Genomic DNA, 10,518 nt, shown 5'->3' with positions numbered 1-10,518 from the left:
AGCGTCCTGGATGCCATGGTAACCGATCGGAGCCCCAGCGATTAAACTGGGACTCCGATCGGAACTGCCGCTTCACTGCCACCAATGATGGGGGGGGTTGTTAACCAATGATTTTAATTAGGGGGGGAGAGGGGAGGCCGCACTGGACACCAATGATTTTAATAGGGGGTGGGTGGGGGTGGGGGTGGCCGCACTAGCCACCAATGATTTTAATAGGGGGTGGGGGGCCGCACTAGCCACCAATGATTTTAATAGGGAGGGGGGGCCGCACTGGCCACTAATGATTTTAATACTTGGGAGCGAGGGAGGGGGGTCTGTCTTATGTCCACATTACTCAGTATATTCTAACTTGAAGCGTCCCCATCACTATGGGAATGCCTCTGTTATAGAATATACTGTCGGATCTGAGTTTTCACGATCTAACTCAAATCCGATGGTATATTCTAACAAAGAGGCGTTCCCATGGTGATGGGGATGCTTCAAGTTAAAATATACCATCGGATTGGAGAAAACTCTGATCCGATGGTATATTAATATAACCCGAACACCGAACCCAAACTTTTACTGAAATGTTCGGGTTCGGGTGCCGAACACCGTAAAGTTCGGGTTCGCTCAACCCTACTTACAATCTATGAGGGAAAAGGGGTGACACAAAAGGTAAAAGTGCTTGCTTTGTGCAACGGTCCAGCCATCTTGGGAAAATAGGGGAGTAGATATAAAGCTGCATGAGCCAGTCACCAACCGATATCTGTAGTGATTTTGGGAGCATGAGTGCAGTAGAGAGTTTGGTGGAGGATCAGGTTCAGGAAATTATGATAAATGGGTTATATATGGAGAGGAGTTAGATCAGGGGATGTCATAGGCCACCCTAAAAAGATTTTTAGGGAGTTTTTAGGGAACTGTGTATATAGTGATTTAACCTAATTTCTTGGGGTAGGGCATTCCAGAGAACTGATGCAGCTCGGGAGAAGTATTGGAGCTAGGAGTGAGTTTAGATTGTACAAGGAAATCTGTGTCTGGATGAAACCCACACAAGCAAGGAGGAGAAGACAATATCCAAAACAGGAATAGATCCAAAACAGAGATGACTGAGGTACTGTTATTGGAGGTAGATGGTAATAGATACTAACTGTCCTGTTAAACCCTTATTAGGGCAGATGGATTACAGTAGATAACTCAGAATGCAGTAGAAAATCTGGATATTTGCATTGACTAAATTTATGAGCCACTTCTGACAATCTTAACCCTTATTTCCGGAATGAATACTATACTGTTAAGTGTTGGAAATAGAGTTGTAAACAGAGGATTAAATTCACTTCGGATGCAAGAAAAACGTCGCCTGCAACCTTTTACAGTGAAACTTGGCAGGGAAAATGACCAGGAGGTTGAAGATGGAGGATCATATGACCCTGGGAAGAAGGGGAATTTCCCGATTTTCTCAGTGGCTTACAGACAACCCGTGATCCAGTTGGGGCAGTATTTTGGAGGGACCTTTAGCCTCTGGGCTGCAGAGAGACCATTCTCAGCGCAGATTGCAATCTGAGCGCATATGTCTTGGCTGTGTCTGCTAAAAATCAATTACAGACACAAGCCAGTAGGGAGAGTATAGGGACAGTAAATCAACATATTTAATTAGGTAGATCAGGGTTTATCAGGGAAAACATAAGGAGGGAAGGATATTAAATTTGGTAGGTCAGAGTTTTATCAGGGAAAGCATAGGGAGGAAGGTTCTAGTTACTCAGTGTTCCGTGTTGCATACAGTTACTGGCCATTGAGAAGTTCATGTTGCACTGCAAATTCTGCAGTAAACAAAACCCTGCAACAACCTAATTGTTTCTGTAAATGAACAGCCAGCCTTAAAAATAAAAATAAACTTGATTTTCTACAGTTAATAAGTGTTTTATAGGCTTATTGCCAGTACCTCAAGTACCAAGATCACAAGCATACATTTGGCTGCAAACACATTGTATTTTGATCATGAAACCGTAAAGTTTTAGTGAACATGTTGTACCGCAATAACTGCAATAATATACCAGTTTCATTCCGCGCATTGTATTACCATTTGAAACTGTCAATTTCAGTGTCCAGTGTGCCTGTGCATTTCAGAAAAAGCATTTGCAATTTGGTTGGTGCCATTAAAAATCTGTGCACCAAACCTGTGACTTTTCATTGTAGGCCTCATAAAAAAATGTCTGGCAAATTTATAAGTGATAAATCTAGAAGGTCTCCAAACCCTCAGTTAGGTGATTATAATAAAATTTTTCTTTTATTAAGTCATGTGTCACTGCCTGCCCTGTGAGAGGTCTAAGAAGATCAGATAGACTTGCAACACGTGAGTCTATCTGATAGGTCTTTCTGTTTTTCCTTGCTGTCTGTTGTTGTGGGCAGGATCTCACCTTTTCACAGGTTCCGCTCATTTGTTGTTTAGTGGCTCTATTTAAGCCCGCCTCTCACTGCAGACGTTGCAGTTGTTATTTCCTTTTGGGGTTCTACGCTGGTTGTTAGAGGTTTTCCTGTTTCTTACTCATCTCAAGCTAAGTCCTCCTGTTTCTACTTTGTGTATGTGTTGTGTCTAGGTCTCAGGGAGATGCTGGTCCCTTCACGGTGGAAAGTCTCGGCAGTCTCATCCCCGCTCCCTAATTTAGGGTTTGTAACAGTTTCAGCAGGTCTTAGGTTCCGGTGTATGAGTTCTTCCACCATTAGGATTTGCTCATTCTGTCAGGAGTCAGGGAGAAGCTTAGGGATAACTAGGAGGTTACCATCCCCCTCCTCACTAGGTTTGGGGCCAAGTCTGTGTTACTGTTGTAGTTTGTTTATTTGGTGTTCTTCCTTTCCCCACTTACTGTGACATCATGGTAAAAGTGTAAATAACACATAAGATCATACCAATTTGTTCGCATAAAGGCTGTATTCATATATAGTGATTTTTGATAGAGCAGTGCTTAAAAGATAAAAAATTGAGCAGTCTTACCATCTCAGTGGATACAAGATGGTGTGTGTGGGTCTCGACATCTGCTGAATATGTAAAGATGGCGCTCGCTGTGCTCCGGAGCGGGTGCCATCTTTAAAGACCCCACATACGCACATGTATCATACAGCAGACACCCGCAGCTAATGTCCGCGATCCGCACTAATGCCGATTTCGGACATTTAACCCCTCAGATGCCGTGGTCAAATGTGACCCTGGCATCTGAGAGGGCTAAAACTCAGAAGCACCTGGTTCCATGAAATGAACATCTTCCAGGGCGTTTATACATAGTAATGAACCTGAGCCTGCCCTAGGCTTTCAAGCTCATTTACTTGTATATTACAGTTCAGGCCAGCAGGTGGCAGCACTGAACTTCAATATAGTGATTTTTGTATAAAATGATTACAATAATAGAGCAAATGCCATTATTCTATGCAAATTTCAATCTAATGATTGCAAGATGAGGTCCAATTGGAAAAAAATGTTTTGAAAAAAAAATTAAACTATCTAAAAATTAAAATAAACAATAAAAAAATAGCATCATGGGCATCATAGCATGAAAAAATCCTTGTACTATTAGAATATTAAAAAACGAAAAATAAAATGGACTGATTTGCCATTTTTTTTATCACTTTTTTTCACAAATTGAATAAGAAATGATCAAAAAGTCATACACACCGTAAAATGGAATTAGCAAAAACTACAGATTGTCTCACTAAAATGAGTTCTCTCACATCTCCATAGACAAAAATATTAAAAAGTTATGGGGGGTCAGAATACGGCAATGACAAGGAAAATGTAATCCAATACAAGTTGTAAAATGCTTTCCAGTTAAAAAATTTAAATATTGAAGTTATTCACCGAAGTCTTGCGAGACTTCACCTCATCGGAATAACTGACTTCACCTCATCGGAGGCTGTACATTTTAATGCTGTATGGAGACGGATCTCCGAACAGCATTAATCTGAAGTTTTGAGTTAAGCGACTTTGGAACACCTTTATGGAGCTATTGATTCTATAGGTCTTTCCTGTGACATTGCTTCCAAATTGCCATCCTAGTAGCATGTATCTACACGCCACACACACGCTGATATCCTAGTATTTGCCTATTTGTCTTTAAGGCTAGACTCCTTTCTAAAGGTTATCTGAGAGGAGAGGGCTAATAGCATCCTTGAGGTCCAAATCCTATGTTACTCCCCCCCTCCCCCCCAGCACTTGGAGGTCAGTTTTCACTTGTGCGGCTCCAACAAAGGTGCCGATCAGTCTAATCTGATTGTGGTTTAGTGATGTCTCTTCCTTCAGTTGGGGGTTGAGTAATTGTGTGCAGTTACTTTTTAGAGCCCTCTGAAAGGCTTTTCTGAGGATCCCATCCGGATAAACGCTAGAATTTTTGGAGAGAAGTGACTTCTTTGCTGCCCTTCTTGACACCATGCCATCTTCCAAAAGTCTTCGCCTCACTGTGCGTGCAGATGCGCTCACACCTGCCTGCTGCCATTCCTGAGCAAGCTCTGCACTGGTGGCACTCCGATGCCGCAGCTGAATCCTCTTTAGGAGACGATCCTGGCGCTTGCTGGACTTTCTTGGACGCCCTGAAGCCTTCTTAACAAGAATTGAACCTCTTTCCTTGAAGTTCTTGATGATCCTATAAATTGTTGATTGAGGTGCAATCTTAGTAGCCACAATATCCTTGCCTGTGAAGCCAATTTTCTGCAACGCAATGATGGCTGCACGCGTTTCTTTGCAGGTCACCATGGTTAACAATGGAAGAACAATGATTTCAAGCATCACCCTCCTTTTAACATGTCAAGTCTGCCATTTTAACCCAATCAGCCTGACATAATGATCTCCAGCCTTTTTGTTCGTCAACATTCTCACCTGAGTTAACAAGACGATTACTGAAATGATCTCAGCAGGTCCTTTAATGACAGCAATGAAATGCAGTGGAAAAGTTTTTTTGGGATTAAGTTAATTTTCATGGCAAAGAAGGACTATGCAATTCATCTGATCACTCTTCATAACATTCTGGAGTATATGCAAATTGCTATTATCAAAACTTAAGCAGCAACATTTCCAATTTCCAATATTTTTGTAATTCTCAAAACTTTTGGCCACGACTGTATACCACTCATCAGTATTCCAAAGAGGGCCCCTACTGATGCTTACATCAAGAAATGCTAATGAGTCCCTGTGAATCTCATAGGTGAATTTAAAACCCATATCATTGGGGGCTAAATGAAGTTAACAAAATTGTCATGCTCCCCATTCCATATAACAAAAATATAGAAACATAGAAACATAGAATGTGTCGGCAGATAAGAACCATTTGGCCCATCTAGTCTGCCCAATATACTGAATACTATGGATAGCCCCCGGCAGTATCTTATATGAAGGATGGCCTTATGCCTATCCCATGCATGCTTAAACCCCTTCACTGTATTTGCAGCTACCACTTCTGCAGGAAGGCTATTCCATGCATCCACTACTCTCTCAGTAAAGTAATACTTCCTTATATTACTTTTAAACCTTTGCCCCTCTAATTTAAAACTGTGTCCTCTTGTGGTAGTTTTTCTTCTTTTAAATATGCTCTCTTCCTTTACCGAGTTGATTCCCTTTATGTATTTAAAAGTTTCTATCATATCCCCTCTGTCTCTTCTTTCTTCCAAGCTATACATATTAAGGTCCTTTAACCTTTCCTGGTAAGTTTTATCCTGCAATCCATGTACTAGTTTAGTAGCTCTTCTCTGAACTCTCTCTAGAGTATCTATATCCTTCTGGAGATATGGCCTCCAGTACTGCGCACAATACTCCAAGTGAGGTCTCACCAGTGTTGTGTACAGCGGCATAAGCACTTCACTCTTTCTACTGCTTAAACCTCTCCCTATACATCCAAGCATTCTGCTGGCATTTCGTGCTGCTCTATTACATTGTCTTCCCACCTTTAAGTCTTCTGAAATAATTACTCCTAAATCCCTTTCCTCAGATACTGAGGTCAGGACTGTGTCAAATATTCTATATTCTGCCCTTGGGTTTTTACGCCCCAGGTGCATTATCTTGCACTTATCCACATTAAATTTCAGTTGCCAGAGTTCTGACCATTCTTCTAGTTTTCCTAAATCCTTTTCCATTTGGCGTTTCCCTCCAGGAACATCAACCCTGTTACCTATCTTTGTGTCATCAGCAAAAAGACAAACCTTACCGGCGAGGCCTTTTGCAATATCACTTATGAAGATATTAAACAAAATCGGTCCCAGTACAGATCCCTGTGGAACCCCACTGGTAACATGACCTTGTTTTGAATGTTCTCCATTGACTACCACCCTCTGTTGTCTGTTACTCAGCCACTGCCTAATCCACTCAACAATATGGGAGTCCATGCTCAATGACTGCAGTTTATTGATAAGTCTTCTATGTGGGACAGTGTCAAAAGCCTTACTAAAATCTAGATATGCGATGTCTACTGCACCTCCACCGTCTATTATTTTATTCACCCAGTCAAAAAAATCTATAAGATTTGTTTGACATGATCTCCCTGAAGTAAACCCATGTTGTTTTTCATCTTGCAATCCATGGGATTTTAGATGTTCCACAATCCTATCCTTTAATAGGGTTTCCATTAATTTGCCTACTATTGATGTCAGACTCACTGGTCTATAGTTGCTCGATTCCTCCCTACTACCTTTCTTGTGAATGGGCACGACATTAACCAATTTCCAATCTTCCGGGACGACTCCTGTTACTAATGATTGGTTAAATAAATCTGTTAGCGGTTTTGCCAGCTCACCACTAAGCTCTTTTAATAATTTTGGGTGTATCTCATCAGGCCCCTGTGACTTATTTGTCTTCACCTTAGACAGCAAACTTAGAACATCTTCCTCTGTAAAGATACATGCATCAAACGATTTATTAGTCATTCTTTCTAGTGGAGGTCCTTCTCCTTTTTCTTTTGTAAAAACTGAACAGAAGTATTCATTAAGGCAGTCGGCTAGCCCTTTATTCTCTTCTACATACCTTCCGTCCTTTGTTTTTAATTTAGTTATTCCTTGTTTTAATTTCCTTTTTTCATTTATATATCTGAAGAATGTCTTATCCCCTTTTTTCATAGACTGAGCTAGTTTTTCTTCTGCCTGCGCTTTAGAAGTTCTTATAACTTGCTTGGCCTCTCTCTGCCTAATCTTGTAGATTTCCTTCATTGCTCTGGGTTTTTTTATAATTACAAAAAGCTAGCTTTTTATTTTTAATGATTTGGGCCACTTCTGCTGAGTACCACAGTGGTCTCCTCCTTTTTTTGTTTTTACTGACAACATATCTGGCCCAAAGGCCAATCTCAGCAGTTCCTTCTTTGGGTTCCTCTATGCATAACTCACATTCCTCCCACCAGCCAATGAAGAAATTTGCATATTAGGAAGCTGTGGTGTGGTGGGCTTTTTTCCAACTTACTGCAGGGAGGGAGGAGTTTAGTTTGAGTTAGTCTAGCTTACCCCCTGCTAGGGGAAGGCAACTGGAGACCATCGCTGCTGTATGAGCCCTGTCTAGGCCAGCTGGAGCACCTTCAGCTCAGCTGGATAAAGAGACCAAAGCTAGAAGCCTCAGAGACCAGGAGTAAAGTGTTCCCTGGACAAAGCAGGAGACAGGCCAGATTACAGAGCAAATTACAGCCTATAGCTAAAGCTAAGTTATACAGCTATCCTGTTAGCACAGCAGAGACAGAGAGCTACTGAAGTAGCAGAGAAGAGTTTGCCTGCCACAGTTAATGCCAAAGCCTGCTGGAAACCAAGACAAAGCCTGTAAATCATTTAGAGAAAAGTTTATTCAAGTAAAACTGTTATCAACCTCATCACAAGGTCTGCACTACTACTACTACTACCCCCTTCTCTGAGCTTCAGAAGCTAAAAACTTTATGGACACCTGATGTACCTACAGTATATATATATATATATATATATATATATATATAATAATCCAAATAAATTTAACACAGCACTCTTTAGATAAAAAGTTTAATAAAATTTATTCAACTTGGCTTGATAATGGCTCTGTGAGAGAGCTGAAACGTTGCCTGTATCAACATGTGTTAAATAAATTTTGTATTTTTTCACTCTTTATCTAAGGAGTGCTGCATTACATTTATTTGGATTGTGTTTGGACCTCAGGACCCAGGGGAAAACGCTGGCACCTGAATCATTTGCATCACTTGAAGTGAGGAGTGCTGCCCTGCCATCTTTTGTATATATATATAAACAAAAAAGTAGCAGCACACTACTAAATGCACTAAGAATAGGTGAACAGGTGTCACGACGGACAGTATACAAGATACACAGAATATAAACAAACAAGTGTCTAGGCAAGAAGCTGGGCATAAAGGTCACCTCCTGACAAATCCCTACCAGCTCTCCCTAGACTTCTATGCCCACGTTCAGACCCTGAAGGTGGGAATAACGTGTCCTCGTTCCTGGGCTGAAGATTCCCTAAAATCCCTAAGATGGTGAAAGGGGGAAAGAGGCAGCCTGCTCCCTCAGACCTGGAGGGGGCAGGCATCTCTCTAACAGCCTAGACAGACAACCACAAGAAAAACAAAACCAACTTATCTTTACTGAGCAGGAACAGCAAATCCTTGCTTCCTTCCTCTGAACCAGACAGAAGCTATAACCCACACAGGACACTGGGAGTGGGCGTAATTTAAACTCAAACCAACGACCCCACCCAGTGCACCTGAAGGGAGGCGGATATAGCTTAACTCCAAAACAAAAAAAAAAGGATACACACGTGCTGCTAACCTGGCAGACCTCCGCACATAGCCTGAGCAGGGCATGACAACAGGTGAATGTGTGAACAGGGTCAAATACATGACGCCAATACTTACTATTAAGCGGAGAAGAACCTCTTAGCGCATATAATTGATCAAAAATATGTCGGGCCTATCTACCAGACGTCAAGGTAGCTTCTCATCAGATGGGACCTACTCTAACACGGAGTGTCCAGCTCCATTGTTACTATTATTAAAAGCACCAGGGGGTGGGCGGGGAGTACTAAGTTTCAAAGAGGATGCTTTTAATCAGAGTAACAATGGAGCTGGACACTCCGTGTTAGAGTAGGTCCCATCTGATGAGAGTAGGTCCCATCTGATGAGAAGCTACCTTGACGTCTGGTAAATAGGCCCGACATATTTTGATCAATTATATGCGATAAGAGCTTCTTCCCCGCTTAATAGTAAGTATTGGCGTCATGTATTTGACCCTGTTCACACATTTACTTGTTCACTCTTAGTGCATTTAGTAGTGTGCTGCTACTTTTTTTGTTTTTCTACATTGTTGCTTGGTAGCTTTCACCTGCGATTGTCTCTGGAGGTGCTGTTCCGCTTTTTAGTTATATATATATATATATATATATATATATATATACACAGTTGAAATAAAAAGTATGTGAACCCTTTGGAATGATATGGATTTCTGCACAAATTGGTCATAAAATGTGATCTGATCTTCATCTAAGTCACAACAATAGACAATGACAGTCTGCTTAAACTAATAACACACAAAGAATTAAATGTTACCATGTTTTTATTGAACACACCATGTAAACATTCACAGTGCAGGTGGAAAAAGTATGTGAACCCTTGGATTTAATAACTGATTGAACCTCCTTTGGCAGCAATAACTTCAACTAAACGTTTCCTGTAGTTGCAGATCAGACGTGCACAACGGTAACATAGTAACATAGTACATAAGGCCGAAAAAATAAATTTGTCCATCCAGTTCGGCCTGTCATCCTGCAAGTTGATCCAGAGGAAGGCAAAAAAAAAAAACCCTGTGAGGTAGAAGCCAATTTTCCTCACTTTAGGGGAATAAAAAATTCCTTCCCGACTCCAATCAGGCAATCAGAATAACTCCCTGGATCAACGACCCCTCTCTAGTAGCTATAGCCTGTAATATTATTACGCTCCAGAAATACATCCAGGCCCCTCTTAAATTCCTTTATTGTATTCACCATCACCACCTCCTCAGGCAGAGAGTTCGATAGTCTCACTGCTCTTACCATAAAGAATCCTTTTCTATGTTTGTGTACAAACCTTCTTTCCTCCAGACGCAGAGGATGTCCCCTCGTCACAGTCACAGTCCTGGGGATAAATAGATGACGGTCAGGAGTAATTTTTGACCATTCCTCTTTACAGAACTGTTTCAGTTCAGGAATATTCTTGGGATGTCTGGTGTGAATCACTTTCTTGAGGTCATGCCACAGCATCTCAATCGGGTTGAGGTCAGGACTCTGACTGGGCCACTCCAGAAGGCGTATTTTCTTCTGTTTAAGCCATTCTGTTGCTGATTTACTTCTATGCTTTGGGTCGTTGTCCTGTTGCAACACCCATCTTCTGTTGAGCTTCAGCTGTTAGACAGATGGCCTTAAGTTCTCCTGCAAAATGTATTGATAAACTTGGGAATAAATTTTTCCTTCGAAGATAGCAATCCGTACAGGCCCTGATGCAGCAAAGCAGCCCCAAACCATGATGCCCCCACCACCATACTTTACAGTTGGGATGAGGTTTTGATGTTGGT

This window comes from Bufo bufo, chromosome 1, assembly GCF_905171765.1.
Source record: "Bufo bufo chromosome 1, aBufBuf1.1, whole genome shotgun sequence".
Taxonomy (NCBI): domain Eukaryota; kingdom Metazoa; phylum Chordata; class Amphibia; order Anura; family Bufonidae; genus Bufo; species Bufo bufo.
Note: the sequence above shows the minus strand (reverse complement) of the source record.